We start from the raw sequence: 26,509 nt of genomic DNA, 5'->3' as shown, positions 1-26,509 counted from the left end.
AAAATCTTTGAAATGGAATTTCACCTTTTCTTATCCTGTTAACTCTGGAATGGCTGGTACAGGAGTCAGTTCCACTGGAGATCATGAAGCTCGAGTGTCCCTACAAAAAGAATCTCTCTGGGTCAACTCCCTGGCTGGGTTGATGCCCCTTGCCATGCCCAGTTACCACCACTGGCTTTACCTAGTCCAGGTCCTAGCCCTTTAGTCCTTGCAGTGGGCCCCACCCTTGCAGCCCAGCTTACTTTGTTTAGGGGTCGGGGAAAAGCAGAAGTTCAGACTCATCAGAGAACAAGCCTTTTGCGTAGTCAATAAAAAGGTCAGTGACATCACCTTGCTCCAGGAGTAGTAGTTTTACTGGAGTCCTTATGGTCAGGTAGCTGAGTCAGTCTCTTCCTACCAGGGTTGCCCCTGGAGTTCACTAGGCTCCTCACAGCTGTGATTCCTCTTTCTGCTTTAGGCACCCCTCCAGCAGCTCCCTTCTCAGCCTTTTAAAGCCCTCCTCCCTACCATGCATGACTGGCAGGGATGGGACTACCTTAGCACACATAAGAATGGCCATACTTGGTCAAACCATCTATTTCAGTATCCAGTCTTCCAACAGTGACCAGTTCCAGATGCTTCAAAAGGTAATGAATAGAACAAGGAAATCACCAAGCAATCCATCCCTTGTTGTCCAGTCCCAGCATCTGGCAGTCAGAGGCTTAAGGACACCAAGATCATGGGACTGCATCCCTGACCACCTTGGCTAATAGCCATTGATGGACCTATCTTTCCTTGCTCCTTTCCTGACAGTTTGGACACCCCAACACAGTCCCACGTGGTGATCTCAGGTTTATATACCTTCCCCTAAATCCAGTGGAGACAATCCATATATTCTTTTATTATATTTCACTTCACATTTTTTGAGGCTCACCATAGGATATGAGAAATTACATTGGAGGAACAGGACAAATTATGCACATATAGAAATATATATCTCATTTGTCAAGCACACAAGATACATAGTTTCCAAAAAGGGATGAAAGATATAGATAGACTTCTTGAAGTATCAGGAGGTTTGACCTCTGGAACTTTCTGGTTCTGTGGTCACTAGCAAGCTATTCCTAATGGGTTTAAACCTACTTTTAGTTTTTCCTCTCCCCTGGCTATTAATAAGCATATAGGATAAAATGGGATACTCTGCACAGGAAAGTGGCAGCTGCTCTTGTCTGTTGCCTGGCAGGAATTCTCCTTAGCTAGAATAAGGGAGATGGGAGTCTCATCCATAAGTAAATTATGGGAGTCCTTAGGTTGGGAAACTAACGACAGTTGGAAAATTTCTTATCGAGCATCAAAGCTTTCCTTTCCTGGGAACTGTGTATTTTAGCTTTAGCTTAATTAATACTCCCCGGACAAGATGTCCTACCTGCTGGGATGAGCCTGTTGACTCTCATTGTCTTTAGCTCCAAGAGGAAACTAAGGTTTGGCATATGCACAAGGACAATTGCCACCACCTAGTTAAAAGAGCCGAGAGACAGAGAGACTTGGAGTTGTTAAAACATATTTTCAAGGCATATTTTAATGTCTATACACCTTACAACTGGAACTGTGCTGATTTACACCAACTGAGGTACTGGCCCCTATATTCAAGTGCAGCTCCAAATGGAATGAACAGTCTTCAGAACCATGAAATCATGAGCAGCCAGGTAAGAATTATTTGCAAACAAGCCACCTTAATTACATGGCAGGTAAAAGATAAGTGGAGAGGAATGTAGTGTCCAAAATGACAGGGATCCTACCTTTATTACAGCAGCATCACTCAAACCACTCTAAAATAAGACCGTGTGTCAGCAATTCTATCATGAACTCCAATTTCTAGGGTATAATACCATGACCATTTTAAATTGCATTGAGTTGAAACTTGAAATATACCTTGTCACTCCAGATGAAACTTTCTTCAATTTAAAAAAGTAAATATTGGGTTGAATCTCTTTTTTGAGCTATAAACAGGACACACTTTAAAAAAAATAAATCTGGTTTCAGACCTTTATTTATCTATTTTATCTCACACTAGCTTGATAATAGTCACTTACAATGAGTGAAATTGTACAGGAAGAGAGCCCTTAACTCTTGTAGAATCTTCCCATTCTTTTCTAGTTAGTGACACTCTACAGAAAAGGTAAAGGACAGTCAAAGTGTGCTCGACACAGTTTCCAGGAGGTTAATATCTATCTATCGCACTTGCATGGCCCCTGTTAGTATAGAATCTGAGCACCTCACAGTCTTCAACCTATTTATCCTCCCATTCCCCCTGTGAGGTAGGGCAGTTGTAGTGTCTATCTAAGATTGAATTGATAGTTCTGTGTTAAACTATAGAGTTCCTAGGGAGTGAGCTCGGCTCCTGTGGTGTTGCAGTTTTCAGATCAATAAGGTGAAGGTTACCCTTGACGTTTTTTTTTAGATTGGGAGATTCTTAGGAGCATCCGAAGAATGTATACAGTGACCACAAACACAGTTACAAGTTAAAAAAATTTCTTGTTTAGGTAATAAAATAATTGGAGATATACCAATCTCCTAGAACTGGAAGGGACCTCAAAAGGTCATCAAGTCCAGCCCCCTGCCTTCACTAGCAGGACCAATTTTTGCCCCATATCCCTAAATGGCCCCTCAAGGATTGAACTCACAACCCTGGGTTTAGCAGGCCTATGCTCAAACCACTGAGCTATCCCTCCCCCTACATTATAGGTTACACTCACATACCCATCTACAGAACCTGAGAGAGCCCAAGTTATAGCCAATGCCATATTCATACTCACAAAGCCACAGCTATTATAGAGCAGAGGTGGCCAAACTTGCTTTCCCACTGAGCCGCATATGACAATCTTCAGAAGTTCGAGAGCTGGGGACACCTGCTGGGGCTCAGGGTTTCAGCTCCACTCCTGCTGAAGCCCCTAGATCTCCCTTCTCACTGAGCAGAAGCCCCTACCCCACCACTCACAGCAAGGCAAAGGTCCTGAGCTCCACCTCCAGGTCTGGTAGGTGGAAAAGGTGGGGCATGGGGGGCTCTCTGAGCTGCAGTTGTGGTCACGAGCCATGATTTGGCCACATCTTTTATAGAGGCTAGTGGATCTCTCAACAGGTGGTCATTGATGAAGGGGTGGTTCCTGCTGGGGTCTTCCCTCAGAGTCTTCTCACCCTATCCACAGCAGGGAACCTTCTGATCTTGTCATTATGATCATGCCTATTACCTTATGCATAGTCATGAGAGTGCCAACATTCTTTTCTTATTTGTATTCTCATACCCTATAAATCTTGGGATGCCCTGGTTTTCACAGATTGTCCTCTTAATTCTCCTTATTCTTGTTAACATCTCATTAACATTTCCATAAATATGTTCCTATAGTAACCTGCGGTCAGAGCAAAATGTTCCATGATGTTACAATCAGTTGTCTTGTGGTCTAGACCGGTGTACTGCAGTCTAGACAGGTACATTGCAACAGATTTTCCCAGAACGTCACTTATTGGCACATCCTTTACAGTAATCTTGTAACTCTACTGGCATAGAGTCATTCCTGGGACACGCATTCATGTCTAGTCACCTTGACCCTGATGCCTAGTGTGTCTAAGCTGAAATCTTACAGGCCTTAGCCTGTAGGCCTTAAATAACAGCTTTGCTTTACTTATATACCAAGTACATACTCATCACTCTATCCTACTAATATTTATTCATCACACACTGATTACATATGAAATAATATATGAGCTAACTGTGACATTTAAATGATAAAATCAACTAATTGGCTACACTCCAGTCATTCTCATCCAGGGGTACGCATATCCCTGTGGGTACTCAGAGGTCTTCCAGGGGGTACATCAACTCATCTGGACATTTGCCTAGTTTTACAACAGGCTACATAAAAAGCACTAGCAAAGTCAGTACAAACTAAAATTTCATACAGACAACGACTTGTTTACACTGCTCTATATACTATACACTGAAATGTAAGTACAATATTTATGTTCCAATTCATTTATTTTATAATTATATGGTAAAAATGAGAAAGTCAGCAATTTTTCAGTAACAGTCTGCTGTGATGCTTTTGTATTTTTATGTTTGATTTTGTAAGCATGTAGTTTTTAAGTGAGGTAAAACTTGGGGTATGCAAGACCAATCAGACTCTTGAAAGGGGTACAGAGTAGTCTGGAAAGATTGAAAGCCACTGGGCTACACAGTGCTATGATCCCCATTTTAGGGATGAGGTACTGAGGCACAAAGAAGCTAAATGACAAAGTCACACAAGAAGTCTATGGTGGAGCAGGGAATTTAAACCAAGAGTTCCTGAAGTCTATTCTATAGCCAAAGTAGTCACAAGTGGCATCGGTCCTGCACCAGTGGCATTTCAGCATCATCAAAGGCCTGAGTTTGGGCAGTGGGAAGTCTGTGTGATCACTAAGATACAAGTGTTCAATGCGGTAATGCTGACAACTCTGTTATATGGAACAGAAACCAGGCTGTTAAAAACAGCTGAGGACAGGAAACTTAACAGTTTTTGGAGTCAAAAGTTAAGGCAGATTCTTAACATCCATTGACTTGGCTTTGTCATCAATGAGGAGATACGTAGACAATCCCAGCAAATTGCAGTCTTTCTCCAGCTGAGAACAAGAGAACTGCAATATTGCGTCATGCCCAATGGGCAGAAGTGGGTATGTTTCTACAGAATGTTTTTAGACCTGAGGTCAAAGGCAGCAGAGCATGAGGCCAACCATGAATGAGTTGGGAAGATGCAATTTTGAGGGGTTTAAGAACCCTAAATCCTCCTATATTGACTCTTGCCAAAGGAAGAAGATTTGCAAGGGACTGGTCAAGATGGAAATCCATTCTACGGGTGACCATGGCTATATCACAGCCATCTGAATCTGCTGCTGCAGCTCCTGAGTCCTATGCAGGCACCCTAACTGTTGCACTATCCTTCACCCCATTCTCTGAATGCCTGTTTTTACAGAGGTGTGGAGCACCTACAGTTTCTATCGATGGGGGGATAAGCTCAGTGGTTTGAGCATTGATCTGCTAAATCTAGGGTTGCGAGTTCAATTGTTGAGGGGACCATTTAGGGAGCTGGGGTAAAAATCTGTCTGGGGATTAATCTTGCTTTCAGGAGGGGGTTGGACTAGATGACTTCCTAAGATCCCTGATATTCTATGATTTTATGACTTCAGCTGGGCCTGTGGATGCTGACTGCCTGTGTCTCTCTGAGTACTGATTGTGTTCTCATATAAAATGGAGCTGAGCTGCAAAATCCAGATATGCATTTTGAACCTCACAAATCTCTGGGTTATCAACTTCTGCACTTCAGTTTCACCCATTATATGGCAAAACAGAACCACTGGATCTGGATTTGTATTTTGACACCCTGTTAGTCTCCCTATGCTGTAATTATACAGCAGGGGACTGAAAAAACTCCATGGGGCTCATTTCCAGGAGTTTTGCTTGTATCCTTCCATTGTGTGTGTGGAGGGGAGAGGGGGGACCTTGGCCCTCACAGAAAAAAGGTGAAGATCTTGCCCCAAAATCATCAAGAGCCAAGAGATCACATACATCCAGGGGAGGACACAGGGGCCTCTGAGCATCTCCCCATAGTGGCTGTGGATCTCCAATACCTCCCACCAGCATTGCAATTCCCGTTGTGCCATGCTGCTAGTTTCACTTCAAGGTGAACTTTAGTTCCCAATATGGAGCTGGGCAGGAAGGGACACAGAAAAGTGAGGCAGCCACTGACTGTACGCAATCTCCACAGAGCGTGTAGTACAATGAACTGTGATTCCCTTGATCCACTCACCACTCCTTGTTTCCATGGTTCTCTCTGTATTTCATGGACAGCCCTGGGGGAAGAGGGAGTTGTAGGATGGAGAGGAATGCCACTGTGGAGTGGGATGATCTCCCCATTCTTGTATGGAGGTTGAGAGATCCAGTTGTGAAGTTATGAACATGATCAGGTCTTTACTTTCTATGGTGTAAATTAGCATCATTCTGTTGAAGCCGGTGAGGATACATGGATTTCCATGTGCTAAAAAGCTGGCCGTAAATGCTGGAATTTGCAGTTGTTGCATTATACTTTATCAGTCAAAGGTTAGCTTTGTGCCTCTCCAGAAGGGCATGATCCCTGCTCCACAGAGCTCATAAACTAAACCGGCACTGCAAAATGGCTAGGCCCATCAGTGACTAATTTTGTACAAGACGCACTGTAAGCATCCCAGTGGGCTGCATGGTAGGAGAAAGGGAGACTGGAAAATGATTAGTCCTGAACTTGCAAATGTTTAGATTTCTTAAGTGGTTTTCTGTGTGTTGCAGAAAAAATACATAGAGGTTTCTCTGCACAATTGGCAATTATTATCTCTGTTATGGATTTTCTTTTTGCAACAAAAGCATGTCTCGCCCCTAAATTGTAAAGCTAAGCACACTAAGATTGCTAGTGTACTCATTAGCGATATCCAGTTATCTTTATTTTAAGCTTCAGGAAGCACAACCTGAGAGGCACAGAGAAGTGCGTGGCTTCAGACAATTAGCAGTAATCCCAGAAATAAAGAAAAATGGGTCTGTACGGTTATCCCACCTGCATCAAAGTGGGTCGCTGATAAATGTAGTCCCGCAAAATGCACTCAGGGCCACCAAGGTACTGTCAGAAGAAGGGTTACAGTGTTAAGGAAAGACAGCAGACATCAGGGGGCACATCCTCATGGGCTGTAAATTGGTGTAGCTCTACCGACGTCAAAAGCTGATTTACACAAGATGAAGATCTGGCCACAGGGATCCAGAGTCTTTGCTCCTATCTCCACTTTCATGCTTAACACCTCTGGGCACCTGGCTGCAACATGATAGTGCCCTGAGAGGGTTAAAAAATAGTGTGGTTTTACAGTGCAGAGGAGGAGGGGGTGTAAACGTTCCCAATACATGCGACCACTCTGCAAAAATTCCAAATCGATAGTAGCGAGGAGAATAGTGTCATAGCATCTTTCCATCCCATTTACACTGAGATCGAATGATGCTGTGTTCATGTTTGTGTTACTATAATGCCCAGAAATCCTATAAAAGATGGGGTCCCATTGTGCTTTGCATAAGAGCACAGTCAGAGACAATCTTTGCCTCACTCTAAATAGACGAGACAGTATTTTCTCCATTTTACAGATGGGGAGTTGAGGTGCAGAAAGACTAACTGACCAAGACAGGGAGTCTACAGAAGAGGGGAGAATTTAACCCAGCTTTTCTGCATCCTCAAGGCGCAGCACCTTTGTGACACCCCCCAAGGTACAATCTGGACTTTTGAACAGCACTGTCCCCTTAATCCTCCAGATCTGGGTCTCTTATACGGTTCTGCTAGTGAAAAGCAGCTTCTCCAGGCTTTGTTTACACCGCCATTAGTATGCAAATACAAACTCAGTAAAGTGGCACCCATGTGCTCCAGGCACTCAGAAACTGATATAAGGCGATATTGGCATATCCCTCAGCCGCAGCCTTGCGCCCCAGAAATGGGCATCTTACACTGCTCAAGACCACCTTGGACAGGGTAAGCTCATTACAAGTCCAACATTCCATCCAAGGGTAATAAATATGCATCAGCCTTTGCTGACCTGAGTAGCGGTCCCCCAAACACTTCAGCACAAACACACTGGCTTAGATAAAATAATACAAGTTCATTAACTAGAGAAGGATAGATTTTAAGTGATAATATGTCATAAAGGCATAAAAGTCAGAATTGGTTACAAAAGAAAAAAAGAAATAAACACGCAAGCTATTTCCTAAACTTTACCAAGGCCAACAGTTCTAAAAGCAAAACAGGTTGTCTCACCATAAGCTGGAACACATTTCACAGGCTGTCTCCTTACCTCCTGGGGCCACCCTTCCCACAGTTCAATTATGCTTCTTTTTGTCTTCCAAATGAACTAGTTTCTATGTGCTGAGGTGGAGCAGGAGCGGTAAATGATGAAGCCATTGTATCTTATTTTAGTCCCTCCTGCTCTCCTAGAGTAATTCTGCCACCTCCCTCCTGCTGGGGTGCAGACAATCAGTCTGTGGTGTACATAAGATTTAATGCACGTTTCAGGTGAATTGTAAATTTCTTGCTCAGACCTTCTGTGCACATGATATTTGAGGCGTCTTTGGAGATGACGTGCAAGGCCTTTGTTTACAGGACTTTTGTCATCTTTACGGACCCATCTGTCGGCATTCTTCCCAGACTCACAACATGTTTCAGTAACAAACCTGTAGCAAAATCTCATAACTCCATATACAATGACGGTACACACATGTCAGCAGGGATGATGATGTTCAGTAGATCATGAGTGTTCAAATGATACCTATCAAGGCATGTTTTATACCAAATATATCATAGCCATCCAAAAGTGGTGAACATGGCATACAGATGGGGTATACGGTGTCACTTGGGGTACCTTAACCAGCAGGCCAGCCTTCCTCTCAGGTAGTAAGATATCTGCCACATTGCTGCTCACTGTACGTGCCTTTTGTACTATCTATGGAACAGCTTCTGGGACAGAGAAAGGAGAACTGCTTAGAATAGTCTAGTGTGTGAATTATCTCAGTGTGATACATTAAAAGCTCCCCCTTGACAACTCTGTCCTCTGCACTCGGATGATATTGCATAAATTTTAAATGTAGACATTTTTATGCCCAGTACAAGTGCAGCCTGCTCAGGTGTCAAGTACAGGCACACACTCAACAACAGGTTTATTTTGACTCAATATTATACTAGACAAAATAAATATCACAAACTGTATCATTGCTTTTCCTTGCAGTCCAATTTGTATAACGCTCATTCACATGAGCATTTCCATTGACTTCAATTCCAGTACTGAAGTGTGTCAGGGAAGCAGAATTTGGCCCTGAATAGAACCAGCTAGAGCCAGATCCTGCACTTTGTAAATGATTAAGGCTTATTGCTGTGAGCAAAGAAAACGCTGCTCAGCTAGGAAATCCTATCTCTGTGCTTCCCTCTGGATATAATAAACAAGCAGATACTCATTGGGGGTCGTGGTCTAGCTGTAGGTGGGCTGGCAAGGTAGAAGAAGATGCTCACTCCAATCACCAGCCCCAGATATGGGGCTAATTTTTCAGTTACTACTTCGAGGCTTAATTATGCTCCTCATGGACAATGTTGCCGTTGACTTCGTTAGAAGATGGAATTACCCTCAAGAACAAACCCTCAGCCTGCCTGAATAGCTGAACAGTGTGACAGTAGAGCTAATTAGGCTCTTCTGCCCAAGGTGGGGAGGAGGATCTGGGGACATGCAAGGACTGTGTATATTCCCAGTGTGATATGAAGCCTCACTCTGCAGGTTCTCTTTGTACAGCTGCCAGAGAGCCAGTGCTGGTGGGTGTGAATGGCCTGGGGGAGCTGTGGAGCTGCTACACAGTGTTGATCCCTAAGGGGTCATGGAAGCTAGTCCGTCCATGGGGTTACAGCAGCCTCTATGAATCAGCTCAGTAGCCATGCTTTAGGTAGGCAGGACGGATTCCTTTAAGCTGCTGAAGCAGGGTGCTGGACTCAGGATTTGGCACTTAGCGAGTGGTTAGCAGGACAGGCTCCTGCTTACTGGAGACCACAACAGGGCCACCCAGAGGATTCAGGGTCCTGGTGTGGAAGGACCTCCAGCCGCCGAATTGCCGCCGAAGACCCAGAGCAGAAGAAGCTCCAGGGGCCAGGGCCTCACGAGAGTTTTCCGGGGCCTGCGGAGTGAGTGAAGGACCACACTCCAGGGGCCCCGAAAAATTCTCATAGGGGCCCCTGTGGGGCCCAGGGCCTGGGGCAAAGTGCCCCACTTGCCCCTGCCTCTGGGCAGCCCTGGACCACGTAATGGGTAGGGGTAGGGGACTAGTACACCTCATTACTAATGGGTAGGGGACAGTGGATTCACAAAGCAACTTGAAATGAGGGGAAGCCAAGGGTAGGGAAATACGTCTCCAAGTGTCGCATTCTGCTGGCATGTGACATTTACATTACCCGAAACCATGGACAAGGACCTGAACAAGGACCTCACTCCTTCTCTAGGGCAGGAGTAATAATGGCTACCACTATTGTTTACAAAGCTTGGGGGCTGGTGTGAGTCCATTTCCTTCAAGACACGCAAACCCCCTTTTCTTTCTGATTCCACGACAGTGATTCTGAGAGGGAGAGCCAGTGTCCATTCCACATGTGGGCATGGACTTCCGTGGGAGCTGGATCATTCCCATGGTGATGGAGACTGAATGGGATGGGGAGTTCACCTTTCCTGAGCTCACCTCGAACACCTGCTTTGGAGTTCAGCTCTCTTATTCACTCACTCAGTCACAGCTTGACTCAGGCAGGATTGATCCTCCTGCATGAGATAAGATGAAAAACCTCTTTAGAATAATGCATTCATGCTCAAAAGCTACAATTATTTGAGGGAGAAGGTGCGGGTGTTGAGAGCTGAGCTGGATTTCCTTCTCTTGAGCAGTGTTCCTGAAAGGATTAGCAGCAAGTTTGGCACATAGGCCCCACTTCAGCACAGATGTAACATTAATCATGTGAGAAATCCCACGGAGGTTAATTTGCATAAATTCTCAAATAGCTTTCTGAGTCAGGGCCTTATTACTTACTACCCATAAGCAGCCAATACTAGATCTGCCATGCTCTAAATCAGAGGTTTGTACACACAGCAGACAAGGTAGAGAGAATGAGTGACAGCATACCTGTGGCATATTGCAATGGTAACAGCATAACCTAATGGGTTATTGGGGGGATTGAATCTAGGACCTTCATATCTAAAAGCCTGAGTTGCTACTGTTTGAGCTGAGAGACTACACTGTCAAGCTCTTAACCTTTCAGGTAAAGTCTAGCCACTCCAGACAAAGAGCCAGACACCCTATGTCAATAAATCCTTTGCTCATTTCTACTGCCTTAGAATTGAAATATTTATTTTTCCTTTTAGTTGTTTTATGGGGTAAAATAATATAATGAAACTGGGTTCTTAGCACAGCTTCTCTACTGAAGACTTCATGGGGGCTCTTTCAAACACGGTTGCATTTTATATAATAAGCAGCAGCTCTGCTCTCTGCTATATTAGTTAAAGTCCATGTATTTTTGGATTATATTTTTTAAGCAAGTGGGCTGCATCTAATTCACACTTTTCCTATATAGCTTTATATGTTTCTCCCAACAGCTGCTACACAGAGTGAAGATCACTCTGCAACAGATCAGTGAGGTTTACATATAAATTAGGGTGAGTGTTACAGTTGCCTTTGTATTTATAAACCTTTGAAACATGCAAATGTGAATCTTGAAGCCAGGCACATTATAGGCAACGTGTTTTAACTAATGAGCTCCCTTAGGTATCTCACATGTTTCTGGTGATCCACATTTTGCATTTTGATAGGCAAGAGCTTTGGATCAAGCTTCAATCTGGGTTTGACTTGTAAAAATCGATTTTATTCCCATATCACAATCATAGTTCAATCCACTTTTACTATGTGATTGCACACACCTTATGAATCTTCTGTTGTCCAACACACATTGGCTACTGTCACATGAATATAATAAGATTTGATTGTATTAAATAGCCGGGCCTAGACAACATGGGCCTGACAACTTTATATTGAATAGCACCTTACTTCGGGGAAATTCTCATGGACTTCAGTGGGACCAGCCCCAGAATAAAGGAATATTCTGTGTGAATAATAAGAGTATCTGAATCTAGCCTCATTCATATAGGATATTCATTGTTTCCCGTACTGTAATGTTTGGGGATAAATCTTGCCTCAAGCTAGGTGTGCAGAAACATAGAGATATGAAAGTCCACCGTCCAGGGGATTTATTGCCCTCAGCAGGGTGAGATTCTGTAAAAAGTCACTTCTTCCCTGCAGGATAATTGGAATGTTTAGACTGCAGGACTATATGGGCTGGTTTAGCAGATGTGGTGAGCACCTGCAGTTCCCAATGACTTCAGCCGGTGTTGTGGATGCTCATGCATTACGTTTTTGTTAACAATATATTTTGTGATAGACTATCAGGATGTTTTTTTTCCTGCAAAGGGTTTAAATGAAAAAAAAAAGTTTTGTGAAACACTTTCTTCAAAAGAGTTTGATTTTTTTCCCACTGAGAGACCAAAAGCTTGGCAACCAAAACATATTCTTTCTTTGGTTGAATCTTTTCAATTTGGGATTTTAACTAAAAAATATTATTTTTTGGGTTCAAATTGGACATTTCCTTTGGATTTGGCCCATTGATGTTACAGGAAGGTTTGCTTCAGACCTGGTGTTTAGGATTTTGACCAAATATTCAGTAGCCACAACAAAATGAATGTGCAAATTCAAAGGGTGGATTCCAACTTTTCTGTGGGAGACTATCCCTTAAACTACTGCAACACATCCAAAAATGTAAGTCCATGGTGTATAAGGAACCTACTATCAGAGCTCAGGTGCAATAGTACTGCTTTAAAACTTTGCCTTCAGTGACTAAATAACAGATCTGTAGTTAGTTATTCTGCATATTTGTAGAGTTCAGGTTCACTCTTCCCATAAGCACAAGGGAAGTTAAGAGGAAATGCTGAGGTAACCATCACCGTGATGGATTGTCAAAACAAATCACCCCAACTCCACTGGTGTGATTTGTAGGCACTACAAGATTCACTTGGTGGGAGTGGCTGTTACTACCTGGGTAAGTGGAGGGTCTGTAAGTGGTGGGCCTGCAGTTTACAGGCTGGGAACCCCAAACAACTCCCCACCCCATGCTACCCAGCAGCTTGATTGTATTCTCCAAACGGAAACACCATAGTTGAGGCTGTGACAGGGACGTGTGTTGGTGGGAGATAAATGAGGTTTGTGAGGAAGTGGGCAGACAGAGAATGAAAAGGGGCACCCTGATCTTAATTGGCCCCACGAAAACCTTTATTCCCTGCTCCGTGCCTCTTCCCTCTGGTCCCTTCAGTCCATGAACTGGAAGGACCCATGCAGAGAGTTCCCAATGGCAACCAACGATTCAGCAACATCCAGAGGCAGGAGCCAGGAAGGCCCAGAAGCAGCAGGTGGGACTCCATTCTGCAGCACATCTGGCGGCCTACCCAGTATCTATGTCTTTGCTAATAGATAGGGTGTTATTGGGGAGGCTTAACCCCAGATGCCCATTAAGGTCTGATCTAAAGCTCACTGAAATCAGCAGACCGATTCTCATCCACTCTAACGGACTTTGGATCAGGTTTCCAGTGATCAGCTGCTCCTGGTTTACATGTTTGTCTTTGAGAGAAGGATCTGGTTCAAAGGTCAGAACTAAGGGCACTGACTAGACTCTTGGGCTATCTCTACTGTTCTGTGTCCTTTCAAAGCTGCCTTCAGTTTCAACAAACAAGATTTTGTGGCACCTGAATTAATATGATGATCTATCCTGTTGCTAATAAAAATGGCAGGCGTCACATCTGGAAAAAAATTCACCATGCATTTACAGGAGTTTTAAAAAGAGTCTAGGTTTCCTTAGTTTTTGTTACTGAAGCCCTTAATAATTAGATCTCTTGAAGCTGACAAGCATTGCATTATATTCTGAAAACATTCTCTTTAGACCTATCAGACTATCCTTGTGCAGTCTTTAAAATGGCTGTTGAGGGAAAGGTGTAGACATCTTGCTAAGACTTTATTTTGTAAGAACTGCAGTGAAATGATGTACTGTAAAAGGAGCATATCAAAGTGTCACGCTGATTATCCAATGGATCACAATTTAATGTTTTTATAATAAAATGGTGGTGAGTTAATTTCATCCCTATCACAAGAGGTAGCAATGGCTGTATTGCATATTAATGTGAGTTACTGCAGCTGGAAGCCACTCTTTCCAATAGATATATTAGCATTATGTCTCTCAACCCATCACAAGCCCTTCTAGGGATCTGCATAAGATCCTATGACCCCTTTGAAACTAACCCTCATCATTAGGGACTCATAGCTCCCTGTTTTAAAAGCTTCTATCATTTCACATAACATCTCTATCAGTTTTCTTTTACTGCATTAACATCCATTGTGGAAATCCTTGCCATAAGTGAGAGTTTCCCATGTCTCAAGAGGAGACTAGACCTGAAGAAAAGAAAACATAATCCACCGTTCCTGTACAGCAGTTGTAAGTTGTGATGATCCCAAACCTAAAGTCCAGAGGTGAAATCCTGGCCCTATTGAAGTTAATGGCAAAGCTCCATTGACTTAAATGGAGCCAGGATTTTACCACTGGTACAAATACCCCTGAAGTCAGGGAACATTTGCATGCAGAGGCAATTTTTTTTGTCTCTGGCCTATGTCCAGTTGGGCTATTCTCGTTCAGTGTTCTGCAGAGCTTGCTTTGATGATTTGCTAGTTTTGCATTGTGATTGGTCTCCTAAGTCACATGGGGCTAGTGTCACAAAAGGCTTGAGGTACCTAACTGCCATTTTAGGCACCTACATCCCAGAATCAGGCCCAGTGGGATTCACAAAACCTAGCTCAGTTGCCCTTGAGCCCTGTAGGTGCCTAAGCTTGCTCAGCACTTAAATTATTGCAGCAAAAGTTCCCTAGGTGCCCACGTTTCTACCTCTGGGCATGCACAGGGCAACCCCATGCCAGGCGTTGAGATGCCTAAGACCCAGTGCAATGCAGGAACTGGAGGAAGATTGATGTTTCTCCACCTAACTGGTCTGTGGGGCCCAGTACGGTGAGCATGCTCAGAGTTTGCCTACTGGATCAGGCCCCCATTGGTGAGTTTACCCAAAATGGCTGGGAGAGAGAGAAGAGGGGGTCCTCTCTCCTAATTTTTAGTCAGTGGCTAGGATACTTAGCATAGAGAGGAAGAATAGTCTTGTTCTTAAGGTACTGGATTGGAACTCAGTAGTAGATCTGGATGAATTTTTTTGTGCAAAACCTTTTTTTTTAAATGAAAAATGCAGATTCAGGTCAACTGAAGCAATTTTCAGATTTAGGATGAGTTCAGCTAATTGTTTCAGTAAAAATTATATATAAAATATTGAAATATTGAAATGGTTCCTTTTGGCATTTCTGAAATGAAACATTTTGCATTTTTGTTTCAGAAAGACATTTCATTTCAGAATTTCTCTCAATTTTTTTTTAAATAAAAAATTTAACACCCCCATAATTTCAGTTTGTGATTAGCAAAACATTTTGTACAACCCAAAATGAATTTTTTCACCTTTTTCAGTTTGGCCAGCGAACCAAAAAGTCAGTTATTTGTACAGCTTTACTCTTAGTTCAGTGTTCAATTCTGCCACAAATCTGCTATATTTGTTAGCTTTTTTAAGGTGGCCTTCACTCTGATGCACCAGCTGTCACTTGCTGATAGTCTGGTGCTGTTTGCATTATTAGGAGTTAAATTCTAAATGTCATGATTCCAGATTTGCTATATTGTCTGTTGCACAAACCTTCAACCCAAGAATACTATAAGCTTGGGATGTGGGTTTTTAGAAATCCCAATCATTACAAAATACAGTATTTTATTTTACGGAGAACTTTTATTCCCATGGTGAAACTCTGGAAGTGTATTTGTTTCCAGAAAAATCCAACCAAAGCAAAATTACAGTACTACTCTGTTTTAAATTTCACAGCAAAGTAGCACTTAAGGCTTATTTCAATGCATTAGATTTAAAACATATTAAGTACAATGCTAAATCAGTGTAAACCACATTTCTGAATTTATCTACAACATAATGAATAACATCTGCATCTGCAAAGAAAAGATTTATACTGAACAGCAAAACAAAATGTGTTGACAATTTGTGGAGCTTTCATTCCCTTATGTCTTATGTCTTCATTATTTGGTAAAGCCTTACTATAATCTTTCATTGTTGGAGCATTAAAGGAAAAGCTAAATGTATTAGGTAGATCTTCCTTTAATTCAGTTGCTCTTCTGAGCAAAGGTGTCTTATTTACCTTGTGGACTTTTTAGTATGAAATCCTTGAAGGACTGGTCCATAAATTTCTTCCTTTGAAAGACACATGCATCCCAGAAACTATCTACTGGCCTCTGGTGGACAGGGGTGTAGGAAGTGTTGGTAGTAGATCCCCTGGAAGTTTGGAGATTTTAATGATATTGAGCTGCACAAATTATGTTCTTATGTTCTACCAGTTATGAAACTGACAGAGAAAAAATTGTCTGGTAGTCAGGGCACTAATTTGGGCCTTCATGAGATGTGGGTTCAGTTGTTGGCTCTGCCAAAGACTTCCTGTGCAACCTTGGGCAAATCACGTATACCCTGATCCTGCAAAGACTTATACATGTGCTTAACTTTCTACATGTGAGTAGGCCCACTGACTTAAATAGAACTACTCAGATATGGACGTCAGCCTTTGCAGGATCAGGGATTTAATGTACAGAATCTGGCACAATGGGGCTGCAATCTTAGTTTAGGTCCATAGGTGCTTCTGGACTGCAGGGAAGGGTGGTGGGTGTGTATGTGTGTCTATGTGTGCCTGCATGCACCTGCACATTTGTGGGGTTTTTGTTTTATTTTAATAGCTTCTGATTGACAGATGTCCTATCGATCTTCATCACAGGTAACAGCCTGGATTGTTTTCCCCTTCCAGCTCACCTGGAAGGACATAGTTCTCATGGTGAGAGGAAAGCTTTATCTCAGTTCCCATTCAATCTTTGACCTCTCCACTGAGATTGACAACAGAGGTGTTAGTGACGGTGGTGGTTTCTGCGAGGCTGAGTTCACAAGAAAGTTACTTGACTGAGCACACCTAGTCAGTGGGCAAATGCCATTTTTCAGGAAGCCTCTAACTTAAGGGTGCACTGGCTCTCTCTGCCATGGTTCAAGAGTTCAAATCTCACGGGGGTTTTAGGTAACTCTTCATCTTGTCTACTTGGATTGTAAGTTCCACCAGGAAAGCCCTGTCTCTTGCTATCTGTTGATACAGTGCCTAGCACAATGGGTTCTTGATCTTGTTTGCTGCATCTAGAAACAACTATTATAAAAGCAATAATTTAATTAGCTAGATCGCATCTGAGGCTGACCAGTGGTGTGAAGGTTTATTGCAAAATTGAAATCCTCCATCCCCTTCACTTTTGCATTTGGTGTTTCTATTCCTTAGCTCAAACGACACAGCAGGAGCTTGTATTGTCTTGGCATAAAGAAGAAGATATAGTGTCAACAGCAGGTTCATTTAGCAGTCTATTCCTCATGGATGGCATTCTGCACTGAAAACACATGACAGAGGGAAAAAGAGATTATGGTGCATCTGAAACCCAAGAGGCAATGTGGCTTCTGAATATGCAAAACAGGAGGAAGAAGAAACAGTGTGAGGAGAAAGATCCTTTACTTATGTAACACACAATAGCAAGTTACAGCAGAATGCTCTATTCTGCTTCCAAGCAATTGCATATGGGGCTGTTAATTGTTCATATAGTAACACTGTATGGAAAGCAAAGTATACCATGATGGACAATTTATGGTCATGATTTTCCCAAGTCCCAGTTTCCCTAACAAAGGAGGCAAATTCTATTTATGCACTTATAGGCCCTCATCATCAAAATAGTTGAGAGACTCACTAATGTTAAGGAACGTATTCTTCACAGCATGCTTACGATGTTGGGGAAATAATATTATCCCTATTTTGCAGATAGGGAACTGAACAGGGAGACTAATGATCAGATTCTGACACCATTATTTACTATGAGAAATAACTTATCTTCCGGTTGTCCCACCTGAAATCAGTTGGTCTCGCTCATGGAGTAAGGTGCTATTCAGTAGGAGTATGGGAACCAGAATCCAACCTAAGTGACTTGACTGAGATCACACACAAAGTCTGTGGCAGAGCTGGGAAATGAATTCAGAACTTCTGAGTCCCAATCTAGGGTCTTAACCACAATGCAAGAAAAAGGCAAAAAAATTGGATAAAACTGAACTCCGTTCCTCGAGAGGTTGTTCCAAATGCACGTCCTATTGTCTGTCTTGTGTAGCAGAACGTCATTTGAAAAAAAAAAACAGCAGAAGGTTCTAGGGGTCTGTAGCAGGGCGGACCCTGCTCTGGCCCTGAGGGCTTGGAAAAGCAGCCTGGCAGGGCTTGAGAGCTGCGGCTGGAGGCTGGGCTGATGGGGAAAGTGGCTGCAGCTGGGGCCACGCCCCAAACTGAAGCCCTGGGGCTTATAAGAAGCAGGGAAGCCAGAGCCCAGACAGTCTCTCTCTGCTTCTAGAGAGAGATGGGCCTGGCTGCTTAGGGAGCTGAGAAGGCACCTAGGGTGAAGCAGGGCTGGGAACAGGCTGAGGAGCTGGGGAAGCTCCAGCCTGGAAAGCCCCAGGCTGCAGCCTAGCTATAGGGCCAAAGGTACTGGGGGTTGCAAGGGACAACCCAGGGGTAGGACAAAGCAGCAGGTCCAAACCCCCTTTGCCTGTGATGAGTGGGCTGATACTGCAGTCTGCCCCAGGGTGTGGGGCTAGACCATGACTGTCAGTGGCCACTACTGAGGCAAGGCGGGGATAGTAGCATGGGGTTCCCCTGGGAGGGGGAGACCCAATTATAGATAGCGGGCACCGGGTCCAGGGAGGGACGCCGGGGCCAGGGAACAGGCGGGTCACCAGCCTGCCGAGGGAGCTCCAGGGCTGGACTGAGGGACATTCTGGGACCAACCAGCAGGAGGCGCGGCAGGGGTGAGTACGGCCCGTTTACAGGGTCATTATGAAAGAACTTTTTCTTTGTGTCGGGTCTCTACAAATGAATAATCAGGCCTCTGAACCAAGAAGAGATTTTTCTTCTGCAGAAAAAGGATCTCCAATTTGTGGGCAGGACTATGGAACTGGATCTGGCTCCACATACCAGTATGCTCCAAGCATTACAGAGCTAACTGATTCTCGGCGGGTATTGGATTCTGAGTAGAAATGAGCATCCCTCATTATACTACAATGTGGTGTACACCAGTGGGGTTTAGCATAGCCTCATTTTACCAGTACCACATAATTGCTGCTGAAGACTTTGTTAGATAAGTTAAAACCCTGTGGCTGGGAGGTATTGATTTCTTAATAACAGGTTGTTATCTGTGCTATTTTCCCCCATTTTCCCTTTTTTGGCCAGCAAAACGCAATATTCCAGGCTGTTGTTAATGGATGTGTTACCTGAAGCTACTGCTACTGTCCAGACCCAGTTCATCCCCATGAATTGAGGTGTAATGTAGCTTTAATTTTACCTCCAATTACATCCAGAAAGATGAATGGTACAGGGCAAATCCTTGCACGGGGCCAAGAGGGAGTTATAAATCATTCACTTAGATGATCAGATAATTTCCAAGTTCCTCTGGGTCTCTGGAAACATACAAGAATAGTTCAACCTGTCTCTTTTGCAAAGAACCAGGTGTCTAGGATCAGTGAGAATGTGTCTTTGTTTCCTTCTCCAGAGTTCTCCTTGAATTTGGGGGAAATGACCAGCTAGTGCTTACTTAATTGCAGTTGGGACCCTCTTCTGCCTTCAACTAATTCCCATCTTAAAACGAGAGGTAATGACAATAGTGAAAGCTTCTTCTCGCAGGATTAAGAGGTCATTTTACTTTAAGTCAATGACAACAGAGCCATTTTTACAATGCTGAGAGTTTAATTAATTTGGCTTAACTATAGAAAGGGGTTTATTAGCAATAGTATTTGATTACTAAAAGCTGAAAGAGTCCTGTGGCACCTTATAGACTAACAGACGTATTGGAGCATGAGCTTTCGTGGGTGAATACCCACTTAATCGGATGCAACCCACAAAAGCTCATGCTCCAATACGTCTGTTAGTCTATAAGGTGCCACAGGACTCTTTGCTGCTTTTACAGATCCAGACTACACGGCTACCCCTCTAATATTTGATTACTGTAGCTCACGTCACACCTCTTACATATATATTAGCAATCTTACTTGGATAAAGGCTGATTTTAGCTACAGGTTTCAATATGCACCTGATTTTCCTCTTATTAATGCTGGTGTCAATCAGGAATAGCTCAGTGGAATTAAACCAGTGTAAAATGGATGGAATTGACTGGTGAATAGACCCTGCCATTTTGCATAATCTGAAAATTGCATGTTCAAGTTAATGTTGATTCTAGTTTTATGAACTTAGGGCCTTGGAATATGTGCTAGCTCTTCCTTGACAGCAGAATATGACCCTTGGCACGGCATTTACTTAATTTAATTTCTAAAAAAATAAATATTAGAAGAACCCATCCCACATTTATCGTTTTCTATCAGTTAATGTACCTCCTTTGCATCTCACTTAAGATGGTATAAATCAGAAGTGACTCTCCAAAAGTCAGTGGAGTTACTCCAATGTAAAACTGGTGTGAAAGGAGACTCAAACCCATCGTATTTATAAGCATGTTGAAGAACAGTGGTGTTTGTTTGTTTCCCCTCTGTTACCTTAAACTGGTAAATTGGTAGAGTTTCCTGGAAAAGTTGTGAACCACTGCTCTTGAAGGTACTGATTCCTTCAGAAGAGGGCAGAGCCATAGTGCGTGAAAACTGATACTTCCAGGGTTTGTCTAGTGCTATTGCTAGAAAAAGGATGATAGAAAGGTATGGAGTAAACAAGAAGTTCTTGCATGATTCCATGAAACTCATCAAATCCTAGCCTGAATTATGGATTCTGTTATGTGAGGCTGTTCAACCCCAATAATGATTAAACGTTCTGTATGTTTGATTGGAAGTGCATACTTGATCATATATTTCTCAAGTCAAAACTAAAGTTTTTAAGGATTGAAAACTAGCTGCTGCTGGAACTGGTTGTCTTGAATAAATGAATCCAAGATAGAAGCCATAAAGAAATCCCTGTGGTTAATTTGTATGCCAGTGATAAACACTCATTTAGTTCAGAAATATGATTAATAGTTTGGGGCTATAGTTTGATGTTACTTTCACTCCATTTAAACCAATGGAGTTACATCTTCTTACACTAGTATAAATGAGATCAGAATCTGTACCCAATTTTCTGAATGCAATTCATATTTTAGCCTGTTCAAAGTGCCTTTGAAGTTATAGTGCTGTGTCTATTCTTTGACTAAGGAGAGGAGTTCTGTAGCCAGTGTTGTTATTCTTGCCTTTCACATGATAGTCATTTAAAAGAAAAAATAGGGAAAAGTGGCACAATATTGCCAGATTATGAATTTTTATTTTTTTCTTTTCTGAGTCTATAATAGATTTTAAAGAGCAACATATTAATACTGTTGTGAAAAGTGTCAAATTTACTGACTGATCTTTCTGGGTGTTTAGGATTTTGAATCTTGGAACGTGGCAAGACAGCTAATAATCAGTCTTAATACAACAGTCAGATATTCAAAAACTAAATCATCTGGCACAGTGACAAGCAAATTCTAGCTTACAGTTATATCCAAGAAGGTATTGATGGTACTGAAGGGGGAACAATAGGATTTAATACAAAATTCTAATTCATAAAGTCTAATTCATATGTCAGTGATGCACAGATCATTTTTAAATAGCCCCCCTACTCTGCAAAATCAAGCTAACATTAAACTGTGGCATATTGAAGACTGTGTTGGAATTGTGAACTATCACTTCAAGTGTGTGTGTGTGTGTATGTGGGGGGTGGTTTTCTGGTCTTGCTTAGAGATTAGCAGGCTCTGTATTTAAATATGCATTCAGTCAGTCTCGAAAAAACCAATCTAGAACAAGGGGGTGGGGGCCATGAATTGTTCCTCTCTGCTTTATGGAGCAGCCTGCTTCATCTCTCCCTGTTTTCAGTTCTTGCGTGTTATTGTTCTGAACTGTAATAAAGTATTATTACACGGAAAACTTCCAGCAAGACTGTTTGTTGTGTGTATTCTGTAAATATAACATAGATTTCAATACTATCCAGTCAATAATTTACAAATAAATATGTCTGAACGGCAACCTAGGGTCTATAGCCAGATGCCAGTTAATAGGAGGACAATATGGCCTTGCTAGTGCAAGAGGGGAGTTGATGTTTCCTTCCCAGCTTTGCCATGGAATCACTGTGTGACAATGGCTTATGGCCCCAGTTTCAAAAGTGTTCTTTAATTCTCGGTGCTTTGTTTTTTTGGCGTACAGGTAAAGCAATATTTTCAGACTTGAGTGACTAAAGTTTAAATCCATGTCCAGACATTCAAATGAAAGTTTTCTGAACTTAGGCACCCCTAAATTAAAATGAGAGGCCACACCATAATGATTGGGTTTTTGTGCATGAAATTCATCCCCAATAAGGTTTGAATATTTACGTAGGTGTGTTAGGGTGTACACACTTCATACTGAATCGGACAGGAAATGGGGTTAACTCCCTTCAAAAGGGAGCCATACTGAGGGATCAATGGAGAAGCTGTTCAGCCTCTTGACTTGAAAGAGAGGATACTCAGCTTGACTCGTCAAGGCAGGTACATAGACAAGAAGGGAAAGTAGCTTAGAGGTTTTCAGAATTAAAGAGGAAATGTTCTGCCTCTCTGCTCTGTGTCCAGGAAGGTGATAGAACCAGGAGACTTCCAAAACAAGTTCTAATCAGGAGGCATGAAGACCCTGGGAAGCTGACAGCTTAGTCACTCCTGCGGACTGTTCTTCTCTCTTCACCTAATCCAGGTAAGTAATGAAGGCTGGAATCTCTCAAATCAACCTGAGAGCCAGGTCAAGGCTGCAGCTCAGTTTTCTTTCCTTTCTCATGTTTGAGACTCCAGCCTATGGGCTGATAGAGTGGTCACAGCCCCATTACATCACTTGCCCAGGATGTTAGGTTCTCTATTGCAGATGTTGTGGATCCCCAGTCCAACTACTGACTTGACCTCAACCCCTCCTGTGGCACCAGCCTATATGGGAGATAATACAAGACCCGCTGTAATATACAGAGTTAGAGACTCACCCTATCCCACTGTAGGATTTAGGGGACACTGAGGGTTCCGCACCAGCCCCCTAACACCAGGGCACCGCACCAGCCCCCTAACACTCTAGGCATTTTGCTGCCCCAGGCATGGCAGGTAGGCTGCCTTCGGTGGCTTGCCTGCGGGTCCTCCGAAGCCGCGGGACCAGCGTACCCTCTGCAGGCAAGCAGCCAAAGGCAGCCTGCCTGCCGCCCTCGTGGCGCCGGCAGAGCGCCCCCCGCGGCTTGCCGCCCCAAGCATGCGCTTGGCGTGCTGGGGCCTGGAGCCGCCCCTGCCTAACACTTTGGTGCTTAATTAATCCACTGTAAAATAGTTACAACGATATTTACCTTTCTCACAGGGGAATTTGAGGCTTAATTAATGAATGTTTTTCAAAGTGCTTTGAGATTCTCCACTGAACGATGCTGTATAAATACACACTGCTGGATTATTGTGTTTAAAAGAAGAAGATAAATGACTAAAAATAAACCAGGCTATGGACGGACTTCAAATGCTTCAGTCTAGTTAAGTTAAATGATATACGTGATGTGTCATAGCCCATATACAGATTTAGTTCTGCATTCATCTTCTTCTGCCGTGTGTCAATTTTATTGCATTATGTTTATTCTGAGCTGCACCATTCTTTCTTCCAACTGGTATATTTCAGGATCAGCTTCTGGTCAAGCTCGGTGGTTTTTTAGCTAGGAAGGAGATGCAAATGAGTGTGACTGGGAGAAATTCTATTACCTCCCTGTGCGAGGCTTCAACCCAGGATTACCAGTGACACAGAATATGTGGAGGGGAGAATAAAAAGCTCAGAGCTCTCTGCTCAGAATTTCATTCTTTGGGTTGATTTGTGTATTCATAATCCGACTGGAAGTTGGCTGCTGTGTGGCATATGTCTAATAGAGGGAGATAGAATGCAGAAGCTATTTAAGGGGATTAAAATGATACACTCTAATGCTGGAAATTGCCAAAAGCCTATCTCACATTTACAAGCATTAGAATTTCACACACAAGTCCAAATTTCTGTGGGAGTGTTGGGAACCGGCAGTGAGTCTGTTTAGAACATTTTGATGCATGCTTGGGCCCTAGTCTTTCTGAGTCTCATTTATCTACATGTCAGGCCAGAGAGAGTACATGAGGAAGCTTGGATGAATCAATACTCAGGTCTAGCACTGTAAAGGCAGAAGTCCAATACGTAGAAATGCATGAAAAAATGACATTTCTATGAGGGTTTTGTGTGCCTCTTTCTTTCCTATGGTCTGGACCAAAGTATTTAACTTGTCAAGTACCAAATGTGTTTGTGATCATTTGAAAGGAAACTTGACTTGAAATCATAAAAGTTAGGTACGGAGACATTACTTCATCCCCTTGCTAAAGAAGATTGTTCCTTACATGATTACACTGGGTACTGTTCTTTTCCTGTCAAGGCTTAAATGTCTCCAACAATAGAGGTCCCACCATATTCTTCAGAAAATGAACCTAGAGTTTACGAGAACTGTTTTCTCTCATGTCCAATGTAAATTATACAATTCTTCTCTCTAATTAGCATTCATAACCTTCAAATACTTGTAGGATACCATCTTGACCCTGCCTCTTAATTACTGCTTAGCCTCATAATACATATTTATACCAACATATTAAAAATGCCATGAAATCAGTAGGAGTTGTGGGTACTCAATACCTTTGAAAGTTAGTCCCCTCTTATACAGTAGCCTAAAGAGAGATTTTATAGGTCCTCCTGAATTAAAGCACAGGCTTGAAAATTATGGCCTCTGCTGAGCTTTTATTCTTTCCTTATAGTTCAGTCTTTCCAGTCTCCTAGAGAATGCTTGTTGCTTTTCCCTGAACTCCCTCCAGTTTGTCTACATCCTTGTGGTATGGAGGTGTGTGGAACCCTGTATTCCAGGTGCAGTGGCACTGAATTGAATGGTACAGGGAAGCTGCTTTTCCTGAGGCAGCCATCAACTTCATTAACTCCTTTGGAGTCCCATCACTTCACAGCAAAAGCTTTCTTAACTGGCTATTCAATGGGCAGAGAAAAAGCCCTCTCTCAGGGAGGTGGTCTTTAAATAAAGGCTGCTCTAGAAGCACTTGGCACAGAATGGATAGCTTGGGCTTGATTCACCCTCGTGGGTGCAATATGCAGAGCTGTGCCGGAAGGGCAGTTCACCTGAGGAAGGCTTGGCGAGGGTGGTGCTACTGCCTCTACCCTCCCCCTCCACAAAAGGAGGGCAGCTTTAACACTGGCTGGCTGCATGCTGCTTTTAGTCGGGTGACCAGCGTTTGGTCTCGAGGACCCCATTCTTTTCCTTAACATTAACAGCAAGGGGCGCATTGGCTCCAATAAGAGCTGTCAGCCGCCAGTTTGCAGCAGCTGTCCAGGGTCCTGTTCTAGGGCCTGCACTCTGAGCCTGAGGGATTATCAGTGAAATAGCAGTGGGTGAGAACTATTGCCATTGCTATTTATCATTGGTACCGTGGGGGCATGTAGGTCCCTAGCCAGGGATCAGGATCCCATCGTGCTAGGCACTGTACAATCACACAGGAAAGAGATTGGATTGGCCAAGTTCATGCTGTGAATGCTGTGGTTTGGGGGTATTTTTGGTGGTGGTTGGGGGGGCAGCTGTAACATCTTCTTTTAGTGGCTGAGGACTAGTTTGTGTTTAGTGCAACATTAAGAGTTTAAACTATTTATAGATCACCCACTCTTAGACGGTATTCACTATACAGTAAAGACAGCCAGGTAGCATCACCCATTCTTCTAATCAAAGTGCCAATGCTCCAACAAGTACAGGAAAAAAGAAAATAAAATGGTAGCAGATATCAAAGAAAGCTCATGAACAGCCCAAGAGAGTGGACATTGGAAATAAACGGGGCCTGTGTTTATAAAGAGAATGGCAGTCAGTATAATTGAGTGAGGGATGGGCAACCCTAGTGGTATTCAAAGATACACATTCTTTTTGGCTTGTGGTCCTGGATCTAAAAAGTATAAGGGAAAATATATATTTTTTTGCTTTTGTCGAGTAGTCCTGACAGATAAGTAGGTTCTGCCTGTCATGTAGAGCTATTTAAAATGTAATATTCTTCAGGATTTATTCCTGGTACTGAACTATTGCTTCTGGAACTATCAGCCACTGGAAATTAGTGCAGAAACATGAATTCCAATCCACAAGCGTCACATGCCCGGCGTGTTTTGTACATGGCAGTAAAGCATTCGGGGTGAAAGGGTCAAGGTGGACTTTGCTCTCTCCTTGGGAATACTGTCTTGAGTGGTTTAATCATTGCACCCATGCAGAGTTACATACTGCAGGGAGGTTGCTTTGACCTGTCTTATTTTACACATGTTCTTTTAGTGTGGGCAGCATCATTACGGGCTCCTTGAGTGTTCACTTGTGTGTTAGATCTGTTCAACATTTTCAGTTCAGTTGGGACAAAAATAACATTTTTTTTTCAAAAACGAAAATTCCCATGGAAATATTTCTTTCATTTTTTGTCCAGCTTCTCAACAAAAAACAAAATTGTTGTTTTACATCTTCAAAAACATATGAAAACAAAAAATAGCAGGTCTAGGTTTCTTGTCGCTTTTTAAAAGAAAAAAAAATCTTATCTGCAGTTTTTCATTGAAAAATCAGAACATTTCCAAGAAATTATTGTGTGTGTGTGTGTGTGTATGCGTGTGTGTGTGTGTG

At 42.8% G+C, this 26,509-nt stretch overlaps 1 long non-coding RNA gene across 1 annotated transcript in view; it reads right to left on the bottom strand.

Moving 5' to 3' along the window:
• The window catches only part of LOC123362505, a 38,892-nt gene extending 35,711 nt beyond the window's left edge, over positions 1–3,181 (bottom strand). The window contains exons 1-2 of the long non-coding RNA XR_006576460.1: positions 2,796–3,181; positions 2,073–2,147 (exon numbers count right to left, since the gene is read on the bottom strand). This is a non-coding gene — a long non-coding RNA (uncharacterized LOC123362505). The remainder of the gene's footprint in view (positions 1–2,072; positions 2,148–2,795) is intronic.
• Between the last annotated feature and the right edge of the window lie 23,328 nt (positions 3,182–26,509).

Source organism: Mauremys mutica, chromosome 2, assembly GCF_020497125.1.
Source record: "Mauremys mutica isolate MM-2020 ecotype Southern chromosome 2, ASM2049712v1, whole genome shotgun sequence".
NCBI lineage: Eukaryota > Metazoa > Chordata > Testudines > Geoemydidae > Mauremys > Mauremys mutica.
This window is presented reverse-complemented; position numbering and strand designations above follow the sequence as displayed.